This window comes from Triticum urartu, chromosome 1A, assembly GCF_056163025.1.
Source record: "Triticum urartu cultivar PI428250 chromosome 1A, HENAU_Tu73, whole genome shotgun sequence".
Taxonomy (NCBI): domain Eukaryota; kingdom Viridiplantae; phylum Streptophyta; class Magnoliopsida; order Poales; family Poaceae; genus Triticum; species Triticum urartu.
Genome location: NC_141873.1, coordinates 121,765,673 through 121,789,334, shown reverse-complemented (window position 1 = coordinate 121,789,334; position 23,662 = coordinate 121,765,673). Strand labels below are relative to the sequence as shown.

Sequence of the window (23,662 nt, the reverse complement as noted above, 5' to 3'; positions counted from 1 at the left end):
GTGATGTTTACACGGATCACAAGAGTTTGAAATACATCTTCACGCAGAAGGAGTTGAACCTCATGCAAAGAAGATGGTTGGAGCTCATAAAGGATTATGATATGAAATTGCACTATCACCCAGGAAAGGCCAATGTTGTGGCTGATGCATTGAGCTGTAAGAGCTATGTTAATACCCTCACAACAGGAGGATTACCTCAAGAGTTAATTGATGATCTCAGAGATCTCCGATTGGAGATAGTCCCACGAGGTTTTGTTGCTACAATGGAAATTCAATCCACTTTGTTGGGAAAGATTCGAGAAGCACAGAAGTTGGACAAAGGAATTGTATAAATAAAGGAAAGGATGAACCAAGGAAATGCAGAAAGATTTCGTGAAGATGAACACGGAACCTTATGGTTTGAGCAGCATATTTATGTGCCAAATGACCCAGAGATCAGGAAGTTGATTCTTCAGGAGGCTCATGATTCGCCTTATTCGATACACCCGGGCAACACCAAGATGTATTTGGAATTGAAAGAAAATTTCTGGTGGACAGGTATGAAGAAGGATATTGCCGAGTATGTATAAGTATGCGACGTATGTCAAAGAGTTAAGGCAGAGCACCATAAACCAGCAGGATTACTTCAGCCTTTCCCGATACCAGATTGGAAGTGGGACAAGCTTGGCATGGACTTCATTACAGGATTACCCAGGACCCGATCAGGCTATGATTCTATTTGGGTAGTAGTTGATCGCTTGACCAAGGTAGCTCACTTCATCCCCGTGAAAACCACATATACAAGTGCTAAGTTAGATATACATGACCAGGATCGTATGTCTGCATGGAGTTCCGAGGACCATCATATCAGATAGAGGAACACAATTTACCTTAACGTTTTGGCATTAGTTACATGAAACTTTGGGTACCAGGCTGGAGTTTAGTACATATTTTCATCCACAGATAGATGGGCAGACTGAGAGAGTCAATCAGATTCTGGAGGACATGTTGAGAGCTTGTGCGCTAGATTATGGATCTAGTTGGGATGATAATTTGCCTTACGCAGAGTTCTCATATAACAACAGCTATCAAGCTAGTTTGAAAATGGCCCGTTTCGAAGCTTTGTATGAAAGGAGGTGCAGGACACCATTGATGTGGGATGAAGTTGGAGACCGTAAATTATTTGGACCAGATTTAATTAGAGAATCAGAGGAGAAAGTCAAGCTGATCCACGACAGACTCAGGGTAGCCCAATCCAGACAGAAAAGTTATGACGATACTAAACGCAAGGAGGTAACCTATGAAGTCAGAGATAGAGGATATCTGCGTGTGTCGCCACTTCGAGGAGTTAAATGATTTGGAGTCAAAGGAAAGTTAGCACCACAGTTTGTGGGGCCGTACAGAGTTTTAGAACGCATGGGTGAAGTTGCCTATAAGTTGGAATTACCAGAAGCCTTGTCAGGAGTTCATGATGTGTTTCACGTTTCCTAGTTGAAGAAGTGCCATGCGGAGATGGTCGATATTCCTTTGAGAGATACCGTGCGACTGGAGGCCATGCAGTTGGATAGTGATCTGACCTACGAGGAGAAGCCCATCAAGATTCTCGAGACGGCAAGTAGGGTTACCCGCAGCAAGGTCATCAAGTTTTGCACGGTTGAGTGGAGTCATCATACTGAGGAAGAAGCCACCTGGGAACGAGAAGAAGACCTCCGACAGGACCACCCACACCTTTTTGCTAGCCAACCCGAATCTCGAGGGCGAGATTCATCTTAAGGGGGGTAGGTTTGTAACATCCTAATTTTCAATTTGGATGTTTATAATAGATCATTCATATGCATCCATGATTTATGCATTTTTACCCCATTTGTTTTATTTGATTTTTTATCCATGGAACTTTGAGCAACTCAAGGACCAAAAGAGAAAGTTGGAAGTTTCCCTGAAAACCAATTTTGAATTTTTTTTCAAAGTTGGGAGTTTGGATCAAATTTGGTTTCACCAAAAAATTCATTTTCATTATATCAAAAATAAAGAGAGAAGATAAAATGACTTCTTCAAAATCGGAAACGAAAATATTTGAAATTGAATATGGAACCAAAATATATTTGTTGAGTTTTATTTGCAATTTATTTCATTAGCATAGCAAAAAAAATTATTTTTGCAAACTTGCATTTTAGGCCGGATAAAAGTTCACAAGGTCATATATAAGACCATATTACTATGTGAATTTTCTAGGATTTTTAGGCTAACTTCTATTTGTATTTTCAGTGTTTCATTGCTTCTGTAAAAAAAGTTCAAAAAAAACGCAGCCCAACAGGCCGAGGCCCAGGCACTATCTCCTTCTTTCTCGTCTCTGTTCGTTTCAGAAACATGTACGCACGCACGCAAGCATCACACCCTAGCGCCCCACCCCTCCCCTCCTCTCCCTTGCTCCAAAACCGCTCTGAATCGGTTTTCCTCGCCTCCCTCTACCCCTTCCCCTTCCTAGTGCGCCTTGGAGTCGTCTGTAATGGCCATTACAAGGCAGGGAAACATCCACCATTTATACTCCATTGTCTGCTCGAATTCAGACCTCCCGAGGCCTATAAATAAAGCACCCCTGGGAGCCCTTCTCACCCCTCATCCAAAGCCCTCTTTTTCTGGAGTTTTTCCCCCTCCCTAACCTCGCCAATTGCTCACCGGAGTTTGTGAATTCCGGCGACCTCTCACCGTGCGTACATGAAGCAATCTACACGTCCTTCGCCGAAGCACACCGGAGTCACCTTATTCCTCGTCTCCGGCGATAAGTCCGGTGATCACCTAGCCAGCGAATCACAGAGCGCCACTTGTCTCTGGCCGATTTTTTTTCTTTTTTAGGAATTTTTCCAAATTCAGATTCTTTACCAAATTTCTTTCTTCTATATATTTTAGTCTATAGATCCGATTTAGTTGATTCTTTTTCCTACTAGTTCATAGAAATCCCATCTATCCAGAGAACCAAACGAAAAATATTTTTGAAATTTTTAAAATTTGAATTCAAACAGATCTGATTTCAAACTTCGTTAGGCCGTAACTCGAGTTTCGTAACTCCATTTTAGGTGATTCTTTTTGCAAATCGAAGCTCGTAACGTGTACTTTCTGTTAAATCCAAAACCATTTATTTCGGTTGCTGTAAAAATTATGTTATGTACAGAAACTTTATTTGGGTGTTTTTGGAGTTTTTCCGAAGTCTTTCATTTGTTTTCTTTTTGGATCTTTGCTTGTATGCTTATGTATGTTATTCCTTGCTTACGCTAGATCATCCGGAGTGTGAAGCTTGCTACTACGAATCTTTAGAGTTCAACGAACGTCAGCAAGGCAAGTTCACACTTTGATCATACTTTTCAATACCCAGTTTTTACTATGCATTAGTTTAACCCTCAAAGATTGCATGAGTAGGATTGGGAACATGTGGTTATGCTATGTAGTTCATGTGGTAGGAACCTATGACCTTTGATCACCCCGAGAATATTCGTTATATCATATATTGCTTAGATATGCTCGTAGACGGGGATTGGTATGTGCAATCCATGCAAGTTGCGAGAGATAATAATTTTGGGACAACATAAGGTGGCAACTTTAATACACATTTGGGTGGATTGTTTGGGGCACCTGGAGAAACCAGTGGTTGCCCAAGGGGAATCCCGGAGTACCTGTGTGATTACCCTAGGTCAGCCACCCATGCCCAAAGGGATCATAAGATATTTCATGCCTAGAAACTTCTGTGTGTAGCCACAAGCCATTATGGGCTCTGGCATAGTTGAGTAAGTTGTGTGACCTCTGTCCGTGGTAGACTAGCTGATTGGGGGGAAGTAGGTGTACCGGTCTACCCAGGGTTAAGGGGAAACGCTTCTGAAAGGCTATGTATCAATCTTCCGATCATGGAGGTGGTCGAGTCTTGTGGGGAAAAGTGCGCAAACCTCTGCATAGATTGTACAAACTAACCCTGATTAGCCGTGTCCCCAGTTATGGTCAACTTGAGTATCTAGAAGTGAATTATTGGTTGATCTCATCACTCTATTTAATGAAATTATTGGGTTAGTAATAACTTGGGAATTTTGGGATTGAGTTGGAGGAACCTTCTCAATAATGGCATTTTAATTTAGTAGTAAATAAAAAAATATTCATTTGTTGTCGGGAAAAATTAGCTTTATGCAAAAATTTAAACTTAGAGCCTCCACCAGCTAAATTTGCATACAGAGATAGTCTTTTTCATTATTATTATTCTATGGTGTGAAATTGCCAGCATATTCCATGTGCTGACCTACACGGCTGCAACGTCTCATGTTGCAGACTTTCCCGACGAAGATTAAAGGTGCGATAGGTCATTCTTCTACACTCAGTTTGCCGTGGAGTTGGATGGACTCATTTACCTTCAATGCTTCCGCAATTATTTTTATTTAGATGGCCTTTGGCCATATTATTGTAATAAATACTCTTTTGAGGACCTCAATGTAATAAAGTGTGTGATTGAACTCTGTTATAATTCCTCGAGTACTATGTGTGTCAGCATACCGATCGAGGGATGACACTTAAGCATAGAGACTTCGATCCATTTGGTTTAGGTCGCTACATGACTTTGGAGTGACTCTTTGTTGCATGTTGAGGGATAGTTATATGATCCAATTAGGTTATTATTGTTGAGAGAACTTGCACTAGTGAAAGTATGAACCCTAGGCCTTGTTTCGAAGCATTGCAATACCGTTTGTGCTCACTTTTACCACTTGTTACCTTGCTTTTTTATATTTTTAGATTACAAAAACTTATATCTACCATCCATATTGCACTTGTATCACCATCTCTTGGCCGAACTAGTGCACCTATACAATTTACCATTGTATTGGGTGTCTTGTGGACACAAGAGACACTTTGCTATTTGGTTGCAGGGTTGTTTGAGAGAGACCATCTTCATCCTACACCTCCCATGGATTGATAAACCTTAGGTCATCCACTTGAGGGAAATTTGCTACTGTCGTACAAACTTCTGCACTTGGAGGTCCAAGAACGTCTACAAGAAGATGGTTGTGTAGTAGACATCAAGCTCTTTTCTGGCACCGTTGGCGGGGAGGTGAGTGCTTGAAGGTATATCTTTAGATCTTGCAATCAGATCTTTTTGTTTCTTGTTTTATCACTAGTTTAGTCTATAAAAGAAAACTACAAAAAATGGAATCAAGGTTGCCTCTTATGCTTCATCTTTTTAATGTCTTTCGTGAAAATAAGGATTCCGATAATTGTGCTAAAGTGTTAGAAGAAGAATGCATTAAAATGTTTGGCACTAAATCTTTGAATGATGAGCATGATTGCAATGTTGTTAGTATGAATCCTTTGAATATCCATGATGCTAATGATATGCAAAGCCACAAGCTTGGGGATGCTATGTTTGATGATGATGATATTTTTTGTCCCCCAAGTTTTGATGAGCAAATTTATTATGATGAAAGCATCCCTCCTATCTATGATGATAATTATGATGACACATATGCTATAAAGAATAATGATATCCATGAAACTTGTCATCATGATTTTAATTTTCAATTGGATTATGCCTCACATGATAGTTATTTTGTTGAGTTTGCTCCCACTACGATTCATGGGAAGAAATTTGCTTATGTGGAGAGTAATAAAAATTATATGCTTGTGCATCATGAAAATAATGCTTTATGTGATGGTTATATTGTTGAATTCATTCATGATGCTACTGAAATTTATTATGAGGGAGGAATATATACTTGTAGGAATTGCAATAATATATAGTTTCCTTTGTATGTGCTTAAAGTTTTAAAGTTATGCTTGTTTTGCCTTCCTATGCTAGTTGATTATTGTTCCCATAAGTTGTTTGCTCACAAAATCCCTCTGAATAGGAAGTGTGTTAGACTTAAATGTGCTAGTCATATTCTTCATGATGCTCTCTTTATGTTTCAATTCTTATCTTTTATGTGAGCATCATTGAAATCATCATGCCTAGCTAGGGGCGTTAAACGATAGCGCTTATTTGGAGGTAACCCAATTTTATTTTTGTTCTTGTTTGGTAATAAATAATTCATCTAGCTTCAGTTATGATTGTGTTTTTTATGTTTTAATTAGTGTTTGTGACAAGTAAAGCCTTTAGGATCTTCTTGGGTGATTGTTGTTTGATCGTGCTGATAAAATCAGAAAGTATGCACTCACGAAAATAATTTTCATTTTTTTACCAGAGAGCGATAAAATACCAATTCAAACTGTAGTAGATCAATATAAAAATTTTCCCGGTCGTCCAAATTTTACAGGATTTTTGGAGTTACAGAAGTATTCGAATTTTCCAGATTACTACAGAATGTTCTGTTTTTGACAGATTCTATTTTTGATGCATAGTTTTCTTGTTTTCTAGTTTCTATGGCCTATATTGCTTAATATAAATTGTACAAATGGTATGGTACAGTAGGCTTCATGTGAGAAAAGTTATGAATCTTGTCTTGACAGTACCCTTTGTGGTGATTTATTTTCTTATACTAACGGAGCTTACGCGTTTTTTGTTGAGTTTTGTGTTGTGAAGTTTTCAAGTTTTGGGTAAAGTTTTGATGGACTACAGAATAAGGAGTGGCAAGAGCCTAAGCTTGGGGATTCCCAAGGCTCCCCAAGATAATATTCAAGGACAACTAAGAGCCTAAGCTTGGGGATGCCCCGGAAGGCATCCCCTCTTTCGTCTTCGTTCATCGGTAACCTTACTTGGAGCTACATTTTTATTCACCACATGATATGTGTTTGGCTTGGAGCATCATTTTATTTTATTTTGTTTTGCTTTTTGTTTGAATAATATCCCAAGATCTGAAATTATTAAATGTTATAGAGTCTTCACATAGTTACATAATTATTCAACTACTCATTGATCTTCACTTATATCTTTTGAAGTAGTTTGTCGTTTGCTCTAGTGCTTCACTTATATTTTTTAGAGCACGACGGTGGTTTTATTTTATAGAAATTATTGATCTTTCATGCTTCACTTATATTATTTTGAGAGTCTTTTTGAACAGCATGGTAATTTGCTTTGGCTACAAAATTAGTCCTAATATGATAGGCATCCAAGATGGGTATAATAAAAACTTCCATATAGAGTGCATTGAATACTATGAGAAGTTTGATACTTGATGATTGTTTTGAGATATGAAGATGGTGATATTAGAGTCATGCTAGTTAAGTAATTGTGAAATTGATAAATACTTGTGTTGAGGTTTGCAAGTCCCGTAGCATGCACGTATGGTAACCGTTGTGTGACAAATTTGAAGGATGAGGTGTTCTTTGATTGCCTTCCTTATGAGTGGCGGTCGGGGATGAGCAATGGTCTTTTCCTACCAATCTATCCCCCTAGGAGCATGGACGTAGTGCTTGGTTTTCATGACTTGTAGATTTTTGCAATAAGTATGTGAGTTCTTTATGACTAATGTTGAGTCCATGGATTATACGCACTCTCACCCTTCCATCATTGCTAGCCTCTTCGGTATCGTGCATTGCCCTTTCTCACCTCGAGAGTTGGTGCAAACTTCGCTGGTGCATCCAAACCCCGTGATATGATACACTCTTTCACACATAAACCTCCTTATATCTTCCTCAAACAGCCACCATACCTACCTATTATGGCATTTCCATAGCCATTCCGAGATATATTGCCATGCAACTTTCTACCGTTCCATTTTTTATGACATGCTCCATCATTGTCATATTGCCTTGCATGATCATGTAGTTGACATCGTATATGTGGCAAAGCCACCGCTCATAATTTTTATACATGTCACTCTTGAATCATTGCACATCCCGGTACACTGCTGGAGGCATTCATATAGAGTCATATTTTGTTCTAGTATCGAGTTGTAATTTTTGAGTTGTAAATAAATAGAAGTGTGATGATCATCATTATTAGAGCATTGTCCCGTGAGAAAAAAAGAGAGAAAGGCCAAATAAAAAATAGTCCCAAAAAAATGAGAGAAAAAGAGAGAAGGGGCAATGTTACTATCCTTTTTTCCACACTTGTGCTTCAAAGTAGCACCATGATCTTCATGATAGAGAGTCTCTTATTTTTTCACTTTCATATGCTAGTGGGAATTTTTCATTATAGAACTTGGCTTGTATATTCCAACAATGGGCTTCCTCAAAATTCCCTAGGTCTTCGTGAGCAAGCAAGTTGGATGCATACCCACTTAGTCTCTTTTGTTGAGCTTTCATACATTTATAGCTCTAGTGCATCCGTTGCATGGCAATCCCTACTCCTCGCATTGACATCAATTGATGGGCATCTCCATAGCCCGTTGATTAGCCGCGTCAATGTGAGACTTTCTCCTTTTTTGTCTTCTCCACACAACCTCCATCAACATATTCTATTCCACCCATAGTGCTATGTCCATGGCTCGTGCTCATGTATTGCGTGATAGTTGAAAAAGTTTGAGAATACTAAAGTATGAAACAATTGCTTGGCTTGTCATCGGGATTGTGCATGATGATAGCATTTTGTGTGACGAAAATGAAGCATGTCCAAACTATATGATTTTGTAGGGATGAGCTTTCTTTGGCTATGTTATTTTGAGAAGACATAATTTCTTGGTTAGTATGCTTGAAGTATTATTGTTTTTATGTCAATATTAAACTTTTGTCTTGAATCTCATGGATCTGAATATTCTTGCCACAATAGAGAAGATTACATTGATGAATATGTTAGGTAGCATTCCACATCAAAAATTCTTTTTTTATCATTTACCTACTCGAGGACGAGCATGAATTAAGCTTGGGGATGCTTGATACGTCTCCAACGTATCTACAATTTGTGATTGTTCCGTGCTATTATATTATCCATCTAGGATGTTTTATATGCATTTATATGCTATTTTATATGATTTTTGGGACTAACCTATTAACCTAGAGCCTAGTGCCAGTTTCTGTTTTTTCCTTGTTTTTGATTATTGTAGAAAAGGAATATCAAATGGAGCCCAATTGACATGAAAATTTACGGAGATGATTTTTGGACCAGAAGAAGCCCACGAAGCATCGGAGATGGACCATAAGAGTCCCGAGGCCACCACGAGGGTGGAGGGCGCGCCCTACCCCACTAGGCACGCCCCCTGCCTCGTGGCCGCCTCGTGGACCCCCCTGACTTGTTCCCGACGCCAACGCCTCTTATATATCCCCAAACTTCCAGAAAATAACCTAGATTGGGAGTTCCGCCGCCACAAGCCTCCGTAGCCACCAAAAACCAATCTAGACCCGTTTCGGCACCCTGCCGGAGGGGGGGTAATCCATCACCGGTGGCCATCTTCATCATCACGGCGCTCTCCATGACGAGGAGGGAGTAGTTCACCCTCGAGGCTGAGGGTATGCACCAGTAGCTATGTGTTTTATCTCTCTCTCTCTCGTGTTCCTGATTCGACACGATCTTGATTAATCATGAGCTTTGCTATTATAGTTGGATCTTATGATGTTTCTCCCCCTCTACTCTCTTATAATGGATTGAGTTTTCCCTTTGAAGTTATCCTATAGGATTGAGTCTTTAAGGATTTGAGAACACTTGATGTATGTCTTGCATGTGCTTATCTGTGGTGACAATGGGATATTCACGTGATCTACTTGATGCATGTTTTGGTGATCAACTTGCAGGTTTCGTGACCTTGTGAACTTATGCATAGGGGTTGGCACACGTTTTCGTCTTGACTCTCCGGTAGAAACTTTGGGGCACTCTTTGAAGTTCTTTGTGTTGGTTGAATAGATGAATCTGTGATTGTGTGATGCATATCGTATAATCATACCCATGGATACTTGAGGTGACATTGGAGTATCTAGGTGACATTATGGTTTTGGATGATTTGTGTCTTAAGGTGTTATTCTAGTACGAACTCTAGGATAGATCGAACGGAAAGAATAGCTTTGTGTTATTTTACTATAGACTCTTGAATAGATCGATCAGAAAGAATAACTTTGAGGTGGTTTCGTACCCTACAATAATCTCTTCATTTGTTCTCCGCTATTAGTGACTTTGGAGTGACTCTTTGTTGCATGTTGAGGGATAGTTATATGATCCAGTTAAGTTATTATTGTTGAGAGAACTTGCACTAGTGAAAGTATGAACCCTAGGCCTTGTTTTGAAGCATTGAAATACCGTTTGTGCTCACTTTTACCACTTGTTACCTTGTGGTTTTTATATTTTCAGATTACAAAAACCTATATCTACCATCCATATTGCACTTGTATCACTATCCCTTCACCGAACTAGTGCACCTATACAATTTACCATTTTATAGGGTGTGTTGGGGACACAAGAGACTCTTTGCTATTTGGTTGCAGGGTTGTTTAAGAGACCATCTTCATCCTACGCCTCCCACGGATTGATAAACCTTAGGTCATCCACTTGAGGGAAATTTCCTATTGTCCTACAAACCTCTGCACTTGGAGGCCCAACAACATCGATTTTTTCCCCAAAGAGGAAGGGATGATGCAGCACAGCAGCGGTAGGTATTTCCCTCAGATATGAAACCAAGGTTATCGAACCAGCAGGAGAACCAAGCAACACAATGTAAACAGCCCCTGCACACAAATAACAACCACTCGCAACCCGACGTGTTAAAGGGGTTGTCAATCCCTTTCGGGCAACGGCGCAAGAAATGGCGTGTTGACGGGAGAAAGTTGTGATAGATTGAATAAATATATCACAAATAATATAAAGTGCAGCAAAGTATTTTTGTATTTTTGGTTCAATAGATCTGAAAATAAAAGCAAATAAAAAGTAGATCGCGAAGCCAAATATAAGAGAAAGAAGACCCGGGGGTCGTAGGTTTCACTAGTGGCTTCTCTCGGGAAAAATAGCAAACGATTGGTGAACAAATTACTGTTGGGAAATTGATAGAACCTCAAATAATTATGACGATATCCAGGCAATTATCATTACATAAGAATCACATCCAAGATTAGTAGACCGACTCCTGCCTGCATCTACTACTATTACTCCACACATCGACCACAATCCGGCATGCATCTAGTGTATTAAGTTCATGGAAAAACGGAGTAATGCAATAAGAACAATGACATGATGTAGACTAGATCCGTTTATCTATGGCGGTAGATATAGATCCCATCTTTTTATCCTTAGTAGCAACGATACATACGTGCCGGTACCCTTTCTGTCACTGGGATCAAGCACCGTAAGATCGAACCCACTACCGGGCACCTCTTCCCATTGCAAGATAAATAGATCAAGTTAGCCAAACAAAACCCAAATATCGGAGAAGAAATACGAGGCTATAATAGATCATCCATAAAAGAGATAAAAGAAACTCAAATACTTTTATGGATATAAAAAGATAGATCTGGTCATAAACTCAAAGTTCATCGATCCCAACAAACTGTAACATCCCAATTTTACTAAATTAGGATGTTAATAGATCATTCATATGCATATCATATTTTTATTGCATTATTTGCTTTTTCAGAATATTCAAATCATTATGAAACAAAAGGCAATTTATTTGGAGTGGAGATAACATGACTTCTCCCCTATTTTAAAAATGTTCATAATGTGCAGAATATTATTTCCAGTTCATCTAATATGTTCTGGTAATTTTTTCAGTCTCCAAAATATTTTAATTGTGTGTTATTTTACTATTTGTGTGGCCTATTGCATCAGAATTATGTTACAAAAATTGCAATAGTATTGGAACTAGTGTTCCTGTAGTTTATAACTATAGGGATATTTTTTTACCATGTGTCTACGTATTTTTATTTAGTTTTTATACTGTTGTTTTATTTTTTTAGTTATTTGCTGTTGTAGTTTTTGTTTTAAAATAAAAAAAGGGAATCGCAGCACAGCGCAGCACCGAACCGCGGCCCAGCTCGCCGCCACGGCCCAGCAGCCTCCCGTTCGCCCGCAGCCGCTGACCCGCGGGCCCTGCCCCACTCTTCTTCCCCGGTCGGACGCCGCACGCACGCACGCACGCACGCCGAGATCGACTTGAGATCGTGCTTCGGGTCCACCTCGAGCGCATCCGACGTGTCGTGCGCGAGTAGAACCCTAGGGGAGACCCCGCCCCTCCTGTCCCGATCATTTCCTCGACCGCACGCGCTGTTTGGGCAATACGGATCTCGCCGACACCGTCGGAGTTCCCCGCCGTTTGCCGTCGCTGTAAGATCACCCATAGCAGCTCCACCTGCACCCTTCGCTTCCCCCCTCGAAACCGCGCCTCGCTGACTTATTTTTGTGGGCAGAGAGCCACCGGAGCGAGCAACTCAAGCTCGTCCGCCGCCGCTGGAGTTGCCGCGTTCAGGTCTTCACCACCGTCGGCATAGTCCGCCCCGCCGCCGTTGAACACCACCACCACCTCCGCCACTCACCTCCGCACCCGTCCGTCACCTCGCCTTCGCTGGAGACCCACCGGAGGAGCGCCGCCGCCAATGCCCGAGACCGCCGCCGTTTTCTCTGTTTCCGGTGAGCACGCACGCGCAGGAGTTTTCTCGGCCAATCACGCGTTGCCACGTGGCACGTCGCTATAGGAGCTTCTACAGGAGTTCGCTACAACGCCCAGGCGTTTTCTGTTGTTTTCTGTTTTCTTTTTTAGATTTCAGCTAAAACTTCAACTAGTTATATCTTTTATTCTATAAGTCCAATTTAGGTAATTCTTTTTCCCGTGTACTCTCAAAAATCAGAACATTATCACAGTACCAACTTTGCACATGTTTGCACTGTTCAAATTTGAATTCGTTTGAATTTGAATTAAAGCTTCTAGAGGCCGTAACTCTCAAACCGTTTGTCAGTTTTAAGTGATTCTTTTTGTATTGTGACCGTAGTGCAATTTAGGTGATGTTAAGATTCTGCTGTTGAGTTTTAAAAATGATTTTTTTGCTGTTGGTTTTGTTTTGGTTCTTTTCGTGTTCCGGTGATTGATTCGTTGAATTGTGTGAAACGTGTAGATTGTCCGGAGTGCGACGTGACCTATTGTCAGGAGTGTGACTTTCTGAACCAAAACCAAGGCAAGTTACATGTTGATCATCCTTTACCTATTTTTTTCTATGCATGTAGTTATATAACACCTTGAATATATGCATGTATAGGATTACTATATTATTTTACTATGATGTTGAGCTATCTTCCCTTTTTTTGCAAATCGTGGTAGTTGTAGGTTGGTATGCTTTGTAGACGGGGGTGGTTCGTGTATTCATTGAGCTTATGTGAGGATTATATATATAATAATTTGAGTAGTAACTCAGGATTTAATTCACCTCTGGGCGGAAGTGGTATTGCTAGGGTGGTTTCAAGAACATCATGGTTTATACCCTCTGAATGTAAGTGGACGGCCGCCCAGGCTCATAAACATCAGACAGACTTAGTGACTAGTAGCTTCCATGTGCGACCACTGGCTAAATGGGCTCTGGCTTAGTTGATCAGTTGTGGGACCCTTACCCAGATGTGCCAACAGATGTAGATATAATAGTTGGGATGGGCCTCCTGTTGGGACTAGGGGACTGCTTCTGAAAGACTTCGTCTCAATCTTCGGGTTGGGTCCAGTGGGTAAAGCGTACTAAACTCTGCAGAGTATTAAAACTAATCATGATTAGCCGTGCCCCCGGTTATGGGTAAATTTGAGCGACTAGGCCATTACAGTTGTTGGATGGTCTTGACAGATGTGACACCTAATAAATTTGTTGGGCAACTTAATAAAGGGTAGGTTGGAGTTGATTTTTGCCAACTCAACCTTGAAAATTTAATTGTAGTAATAAAAGAACTAAACAAAATTTGACTATTAGGTAGTTATTAGGATAAAATCAGCTTTCTGCAAAAATAAACCCTCAAGCCTTCCTTTTGTTATACTATGCATATACACGTAGGTCTGCTATATTATTACTCCTGTGTAACTTGCCAATACATTCCAAGTATTGACCTATATGGCTGCAACGTCTCATGTTGCAGGATATTCTGACGAAGAGTAAGGTACCGTTAGGGTCGCGAGTCTGCACTCAGCATCGCCAGTGGGCTGTGATGGGACTCATCGTTATTTTTTTTGCTACTTTCCGCTGTTTGGTTGAATAAAGCTAGCCAAGTGCTATGCAGATTGTTTTATTTTATACATTCTGGATCATACGTTGTAATAAATGATGCAGTTGCTATTCTCTTATTCATCTATACTGTGTGTGCTAGCGAGTTTGATCCAGGGACTAGCACGGTAAGCACAGAGACTAAAATCCTTCGAGGTTTGGTCGTTACAGATGGTATCAGAGCAGTGTGTTGACTGTAGGACGTGACCCTAGAAAATGGATTAGAAAAGCCATAGTAGTGAAAATTATTTTATAAACTAGCTATACTTCTTGCTATTTATTAGTAAATCCCTTAAGTATCTTGACCAGTTAAGTAGGAACTAGTGCTGAGACCACCATTCATGTTTGTTTTATATTGCAACGTTATTGTGTTAGCGTATCTGATTATGCCCACTTTCGTGGTATGAAGATACTAGATTGTTTGCTTGGTTGGTAGTTGTTTGTTAAATTGCTTAGTGTCAAAATTATTCGACTATATATATATATATAATATTATCATATTGTTTGTTGTTTGTTGTTTGTTGTTTGCTATTTGTTTGTTGGTGTTATTCGTTGTTGTGTTTTGTTGGCTTGATCATATTATGCATATGGGTAGAATATATTTATATATACATAGCTTTTGGCCCTATTATATCTATAACTCATCTATGCTTGCCCACCAGATGCCGCCGAGGCATGATACTAGACGCAATACTTCAGGAGGAGACAACAATGGCAATGGAGTACCACCATACATACAGTAGGTTATTGAGGGACAGGCCCAGTTGATCCAGTTGCTTACTCAGAACCAGAACAACAACAATAACAATAACAATCCGCCGCCACCGCCACCTATGGATATGCTTACCAGGTTCTTGAGGTTGAATCCTCAGAGGTTCTCCAGTTCCCCTGAACCTATTGTGGCTGATGACTGGCTCCGTGCAGTCAATAGGAACCTGGAGACGGTTGGATGCACTGATGCAGAGAGGGTGAGGTTTGCCTCACATTTGTTGGAGGGTCCTGCTGCAGCTTGGTGGGACAACTACTTGGTCACTTATCCCATTGCTACTATCACATGGCCTCAGTTTCAGGATGCCTTCCGTGCTGCACATGTGTCTGCTGGTGCTATGAGTCTGAAAAAGAAGGAGTTTCACAGTTTGCGCCAGGGAGGTCGCACAGTTAATGCGTATGTGGAGGAATTTAATAGTCTTGCACGTTATGCTCCTAATGATGTTAACACTAATGCAACTAGGCAGGAGAAATTCTTGGAGGGCCTAAATGACGACTTGAGCCTTCAGTTGACAGTGGCCACTTTTAGGAATTGCCAGGATTTGATTGATAGGGCTATTGTGCTGGAGGGAAAGCAACATGCCATAGAGAATCGCAAGAGGAAGTACAACAACAATAATAAGTATAATTCAGGACCACAACAGAAGCCACGCACTTCATATCATGGTAATGGAGGTAATGGGCATAATCATCATGGAGGTAATGGACATAATCATCATGGAGGTAATGGACATAATCATCATGGAGGTAATGGCCACAACCATAATGGCCACCATCACCACAATGGGCACAAGAGTAACAATGGCAATGGTAGAGGTAATGGTAATGGTAATGGAGGGAATAATAACCAGAGCCACCAGAGTATGCTTGTGCAGAGGGATATTAGCCAGGTTCAATGCTATAAGTGTAGGTAGATGGGCCACTACTCCAATGCTTGTCCAGGGAACAAGAACGGTAATGGGGATTCAGGAGTCAGCAAGCCAAACCCCTTCCAAAAGGGTCATGTCAACCATGTTAATTTTGAGGAGGTCTATAATGAACCTGATACAGTGATTGGTAAGTTCTTGATTAACTCCGTACCCGCGCTTGTTCTTTTTGATACTGGTGCATTGTATTCATTTATTTTGAGGGTATCTGTTGATAAACATGGATTGCCAACCAAAACACTTAGTATGCCTATTAGAGTGAGTTCCCTAGGAGCTGAGATGATAGCAGGTGTTGGTTGCCATCAGTTGACTTTGTCTCTTGGAAAGCATGATTTTCCTACGGATTTGATTATATTGAAGTCACAAGGTCTGGATATTATTTTGGGTATGGATTGGTTGCAGTTATATAAATGTCGTATTGATTGTGCCAGTCGATCTATTACTCTCAGTGCACCAGGAGGGAAGAGGATCAAATATGTGTGTAAGTATAAGCGTAATCAGGTGCAGGTGAACTCTCTTAAGGGGGGTAGCTTGTAAGAGGTGCCAGTTGTGAGGGATTATCCAAATGTGTTTCCAGAGGAGTTGCCAGGTATGCCACCAGATAGAGAATTTGAGATTCTGATTGATTTAATACCAGGCACTGGACCTATTGCAAAGAGACCGTATAGAATGCCTCCTCAAGAGTTGGAGGAATTGAAGAAGCAGATAAGAGAATTGCAGGCGCAAGGATTTATTCGCCCAAGTTCATCACCTTGGGGAGCCCCAGTTTTGTTTGTGGAGAAGAAGGATGGGACCTTGAGGATGTGTGTTGATTATCGTTCTCTGAATGAGGTAACCATTAAGAATAAGTATCCTTTGCCTATGATAAATGATCTATTTGACCAGTTGGAGGGAGCTACTGTGTTTTCTAAGATTGATCTTCGTTCTGGTTATCATCAATTAAAGATTCGTGAGCAAGATATTCCAAAGACTGCTTTTACTATGAGGTATGGGTTGTATGAATATACTGTTATGTCATTTGGATTGACTAATGCCCCTACATACTTCATGAATATGATGAACAAGGTGTTTATGGAGTTCTTGGATAAGTTTGTGGTTGTTTTCATTGATGATATATTGGTGTTCTCCAAGAATAAGCAAGAGCATGAGGTGCATTTGCGTCTGGTATTGGAGAAATTGAGGGAACATCAGTTGTATGCCAAGTTCAGCAAATGTGAGTTTTGGCTGGATGAGGTAGCATTCCTTGGACATGTTGTGTCAGGTAATGGAGTTGCAGTTGATCCATCTAAGGTTGCTGCAGTTACAGAGTGGGAGACACCCACATCAGTTGGAGAGATTCGCAGTTTTTTGGGCCTTGCAGGTTATTACAGGAGGTTTATTGAGAACTTTTCCAAAAATTGCAAAACCTATGACTGAATTTTTGAAGAAGGAGAAGAAGTTTGTTTGGACCGATGAATGTGAAGCCAGCTTTCAGGAATTGAAGCAGGGTTTGGTTACAGCACCAGTTTTAACTCTACCGGATATACATAAGGACTTCTAGGTATATTGTGATGCTTCTCGTCAAGGGCTTGGCAGTGTGTTGATGCAGGAAGGTAAAGTTGTTTCATATGCTTCACGCCAGCTTAAGAATCATGAGCATAATTATCCTACACATGATTTGGAGTTAGCCTCAGTTGTGCATGCATTGAAAACTTGGAGGCCATATCTTATTGGTAATCATTGTGATATATTTACTGATCATAAGAGCTTGAAGTATATTTTTACTCAGAAGGATTTGAACCTCAGGCAGAGGAGATGGTTGGAGCTTATTAAGGATTATGATTTGAATGTGCAGTATCATCCTGGTAAGGCTAATGTTGTTGCTGATGCATTGAGTCGTAGGAGCCATGCTAATGCAATTAATATTGATAATATGCCACCCGAGTGATGTGAACAGTTCAGGAATCTCAGGTTGGAGATGGTTCCTAAGGGATATTTGGCAACACTTGAGTTAAAGCCTACTTTGCTTGACAGGATCAGAGAAGCTCAAAGGGCGATAAGGAGATTGCTGAGATAAAAGAGAATATGGCTAAAGGTAAGGCAAAAGGTTTCCATGAGGATGAACATGGAGCCATATGGTTTGAGAAGCGTATTTGTGTACCTCAAGATGCAGATATCAGGAAGTTGATTCTTCAGGAGGTGCATGATTCACCTTATTCTATTCACCCAGGTAATACTAAGATGTATTTGGATTTGAGGGAAAGATTTTGGTGGCCTAGCCTGAAGAGGGAAATTGCTGGGTATATTGCAACATGTGATGTGTGCCAGCGAGTTAAAGCAGAACATCAGAGGCCAGCAGGTTTGTTACAACCATTGCCTATACCTGATTGGAAGTGGGATGAGATTGGTATGGACTTCATTACAGGTTTACCCAGGACTCGGTCAGGATATGATTCTATTTGGGTAGTTGTTGATCGTCTGACTAAAGTTGCTCACTTCATCCCGGTAAAGACTACTTATACCAGTGCTCAGCTAGCAAAAAATTATATGTCTAAAATTGTTTGTCTGCATGGAGTTCCAAGGAAGGTAGTGTCTGATAGAGGTACTCAGTTCACATCCAAATTTTGGCGTCAGTTGCATGAATCCTTGGGCACCAGGCTGGAGTTCAGTACAGCTTTCCATCCAGAGACAGATGGGCAGACAGAGAGGGTAAATCAGATTTTGGAGGATATGTTAAGAGCTTGTGCTTTGGACTATGGGTCCAGTTGGGATGATAATTTACCTTATGCAGAGTTCTCATATAATAACAGTTACCAGGCTAGTCTGAAGATGGCACCATTTGAGGTATTGTATGGTAGGAAGTGCAGGACACCGTTGATGTGGGATGAGGTTGGAGAATGTCAGTTCTTTGGACCAGACTTGATCAGGGATGCTGAGGAGAAGGTCAGGTTGATCCGTGACAGGCTGAAGATAGCACAGTCCAGGCAGAAGAGTTGTGCAGATGCAAGACGTAAGGAGGTGACATATGAGGTAGGAGACCGTGCATATCTTAGAGTTTCACCACTTCATGGAATTAAGAGGTTTGGAATCAAGGGTAAGTTACCACCACGTTTTGTGGGGCATTACAAGATCTTGGAGCGTAGAGGAGAGGTAGCTTATCAGCTAGAGTTGCCAGAATCCTTGTCAGGAGTTCATAATGTGTTTCATGTATCTCAGTTGAAGAAGTGCCATGCAGAGATGATGGATGTTCCATTGAGGGACACGGTGCCACTTGAGGCAATTCAGTTGGAGAGTGATTTGACATATGAGGAGAAGCCTATTAAGATTTTGGAGACAGCATCGAGAGTTACTCGCACCAAGACAATCAAGTTATGCAAGGTTCAGTGGGATCAACATGCAGAGGAGGAAGCTACCTCAGAACGAGAGGAAGATCTCAAGCAGGATCACCCACACCTATTTGCTATCCAGCCCGAATCTCGAGGGCGAGATTCATCTTAAGGGGAGTAGGTTTGTAACATCCCAATTTTACTAAATTAGGATGTTAATAGATCATTCATATGCATATCATATTTTTATTGCATTACTTGCTTTTTCAGAATATTCAAATCATTATGCAACAAAAGGCAATTTATTTGGAGTGGAGATAACATGACTTCTCCCCTATTTTAAAAATGTTCATAATGTGCAGAATATTATTTCCAGTTCATCTAATATGTTCTGGTAATTTTTGCAATGTCCAAAATATTTTAATTGTGTGTTATTTTACTGTTTGTGTGGCCTATTGCATCAAAATTATTTTACAAAAATTGCATTAGTATTGGAACTAGTGTTCCTGTAGTTTATAACTATAGGGATATTTTTTTACCGTGTGTCTACATATTTTTATTTAGTTTTTATACTGTTGTTTTATTTTTTTAGTTATTTGCTGCTCTAGTTTTTGTTTTAAAACAAAAAAGGGAAACACAGCACAGCGCAGCACCGCACCGCGGCCCAGCTCGCTGCCACGGCCCAGCAGCCTCCCATTCGCCCGCAGCCCACCTATCTACGCGAAGCGGTACGCGCCGCGCCGCCCGTGTCCGACGCGCACCCGATCCGCCAGCTCACCTCAGCCGCTGACCCGCGGGCCCCGCCCCACTCTTCTTCCCTGGTCGGACGCCGCACACACACACGCATGCCGAGATCGACTCGAGCTCGCGCTTTGGGTCCACCTCGAGCGCATCCGACGCGCCGTGCGCGAGTAGAACCCTAGGGGAGACCCCGCCCCTCCTATCCCAATCTTTTCCTCGACCGCACACGCTGTGTGGGCAATACGGATCTCGCCGACGACGTCGGAGTTCGCCGCCGTTTGTCGTCGCTGTAAGATCACCCACAGCAGCTCCGCCTGCACCCTTCGCTTTCCCCCTCGAAGTCGCGCCTCGTTGACTTATTTTCATGGGCAGAGAGCCACCGGAGCGAGCAACTCAAGCTCATCCGCCGCCGCCAGAGTTGCCGCGTTCAGGTCTTCACCGCCGTCGGCACAGTCCGCCCCGCCGCCGTTGAACACCACCACCACCTCTGCCACTCACCTCCGCACCCGTCCATCACCTCGCCTTTGCCGGAGACCCACCGAAGGAGCGCCGCCGCCAACACCCGAGACCGCCGCCGTTTTCTCTGTTTCGGGTGAGCACGCACGTGCAGGAGTTTTCTCGGCCAATCACACGCTGCCATGTGGCACGTTGCTACAGGAGCTTCTACAGGAGTTCGCTACAGTGCCCAGGCGTTTTCTGTTGTTTTCTGTTTTCTTTTTCAGATTTCAGCTAAAACTTCAACTAGTTATATCTTTTATTCTATAAGTCCAATTTAGGTAATTCTTTTCCCTGTGTACTCACAAAAATAAGCATGTTATCACAGTACCAACTTTGCACATGTTTGCACTGTTCAAATTTGAATTCGTTTGAATTTGAATTAAATCTTCCGGAGGCCGTAACTCTCAAACCGTTTGTCGGTTTTAAGTGATTCTTTTTGCATTGTGACCGTAGTGAAATTTAGGTGATGTTAAGATTCTGTTGTTGAGTTTTAAAAATGATTTTCTTGCTGTTGGTTTTGTTTTGGTTCTTTTCGTGTTCCGGTGATTGATTCGTTGAATTGTGTGAAACGTGTAGATTGTCCGGAGTGCGACACGAGCTATTGTCAGGAGTGTGACTTTCTGAACCAGAACCAAGGCAATTTACATGTTGATCATACTTTACCTATTGTTTTCTATGCATGTAGTTATATAACACCTTGAATATATGCATGTATAGGATTACTATATTATTTTGCTATGCTGTTGAGCTATCTTCCCATCTTTGCAAATCGTGGTAGTTGTAGGTTGCTATGCTTTGTAGATGGGGTGGTTCGTGTATTCATTGAGCTTATGTGAGGATTATATATATAATAATTTGAGTATTAACTCAGGATTTAATTCACCTCTGGGCGGAAGTGGTATTGCTAGGGTGGTTTCAAGAACATCATGGTTTATACCCTCTGAATGTAAGTGGACGGCCGCCCAGGGTCAAAAAGATCAGACAGACTTAGTGACTAGTAGCTTCCATGTGCGACCACTGGCTAAATGGGCTCTGGCTTAGTTGATCAGTTGTGGGACCCTAACCCGGATGTGCCAACAGATGTAGATATAATAGTTGGGATGGGCCTCCTGTTGGGACTAGGGGACTGCTTCTGAAAGACTTCGTCTCAATCTTCGGGTTGGGTCCAGTGGGTAAAGTGTACTAAACTCTACAGAGTATTAAAACTAATCATGATTAGCCATGCCCCCGGTTATGGGTAAATTTTAGCGACTAGGCCATTACAGTTGTTGGATTATCTTGACAGATGTGACACCTAATAAATTTGTTGGGCAACTTAATAAAGGGTAGGTTGGAGTTGATTTTTACCAACTCAACCTTGAAAATTTAATTGTAGTAATAAAAGAACTAAACAAAATTTGACTATTAGGTAGTTATTAGGATAAAATCAGCTTTCTGCAAAAATAAACCCTCAAGCCTTCCTTTTGTTATACTATGCATATACACGTAGGTCTGCTATATTATTACTCCTATGTAACTTGCCAATACATTCCAAGTATTGACCTATATGGCTGCAACGTCTCATGTTGCAGGATATTCTGACGAAGAGTAAGGTACAGTTAGGGTCGCGAGTCTGCACTCAGCATCGCCAGTGGGCTGTGATGGGACTCATCATTATTTTTTTTGCTACTTTCCGCTGTTTGGTTGAATAAAGCTAGCCAAGTGCTATGCAGATTGTTTTATTTTATACATTCTGGATCATACGTTGTAATAAATGATGCAGTTGCTATTCTCTTATTCATCTATACTGTGTGTGCTAGCGAGTTCGATCCAGGGACTAGCACGGTAAGCACAGAGACTAAAATCCTTTGAGGTTTGGTCGTTACACAAACACAACGCAGAAGAGTTACATCATATGGATCTCCAAGAGACCATTGTATTGAGAATCAAGAGAGAGAGAGATGAAGCCATCTAGCAACTAACTACGGACCCGAAGGTCTACAAAGAACTACTCACGCATCATCGGAGAGGCACCAATGTAAGTGGTGAACCCCTCCGTGATGGTGTCTAGATTGGATCTAGTGGTTCTTGACTCTGCGGCGGCTGGATGAATATTTCGTCGACTCCCCTAGGGTTTCTGGAATATTGGGGTATTTATAGAGCAAAGAGGCGGTCCGGGGGGCACCTGAGGTGGGCACAACCCACCAGGGTGCGCCTGGGCCTCCTGGCACGCCCTGGTAGGTTGTCCCCTCCTTGGTACTCCCCAAGGTGCAACCGGGGCCCAACATCTTCCTTCTCGTCCACAAAAAATCTCCGTAAAGTTTCGTGGCATTTGGACTCCATTTTATATTGATTTTCTACAACGTAAAAAACATGGAAAAAATAGCAACTGACACTTGGCACTATGTCAATAGGTTAGTACCAAAAAATGATATGAAATGACTATAAAATGATTATAAAACATCCAAGATTGATAATAAAACAACATGGAATAATCAAAAATTATAGATACATTGGAGACGTATCAGCATCCCCAAGCTTAACTCCTACTCGTCCTCGAGTAGGTAAGTGATAAAAACAGAATTTTTGATGTGGAGTGATGTTCAACATGTAATATCATATTATTTTCTTTATAGCATGGACATTTGGACTTTTATGTGATTCAAAGCAATAGTCTAGTTTTGACATAATAATTTAGATACTCAAGCATATCAACAAGCAACCATGTCTTTCAAAATATCAACGCTAAAATAAGTTATCCCTAGCCCATAATGCTCAAACATTGATCCATTCATGAAACACACTCGAATATTAGCTACACCCAATACTTAAGCATGATCATATTCCCTCCTAGTTGGTGCTTTTAGAAGAGAAGATGGAGACTCGAAATAAAAATTGCATAATCTAAAAGAAAGGCCCTCCGCAGAGGGAAGTAGGTATTTGTAGAGGTGCCAGAGCTCAAAGCGAAAAAATTGAGGTAAAACATTTTGAGAGGTGTATCCATCCCACCAACGAAAATGACTTAGAGTTCCCAATACTTTCCATGAATAGATATATCATAGGCGGTTCCCAAACAGAAAATAAAGTTTATTCCTTTTTCCACCATAAGTTTCACTTTCCATGGCTAACCGTATCCATGGGTGCCCTCCATACCAACACTTTCCAAGGAATTTATTATTTGACAACATAAAGTAAATTCATTTGTTTTTGCATTTCGGGACTGGGCATCCCTAATACCTTTGCCTTACTCTCGTGCAATGACAAGTGAATAAACACTCATCTTGAGAATAACACATCTAGCATGGAAAATATTAGCCACCCCTCACCACTCCACGAGTGAAACAAACACACAAAAGAGAAGTTTATTATGAAAATTAGAGATGGCACATGCAAATTTGCTTAGAATGGCAA

At 41.1% G+C, this 23,662-nt stretch overlaps 1 pseudogene; it reads left to right on the top strand.

The window, feature by feature from the left end:
• The first annotated feature begins 1,491 nt into the window (after positions 1–1,491).
• LOC147990327 (uncharacterized) lies at positions 1,492–21,863 on the top strand (annotated as a pseudogene).
• The last annotated feature ends 1,799 nt before the right edge of the window (positions 21,864–23,662 follow it).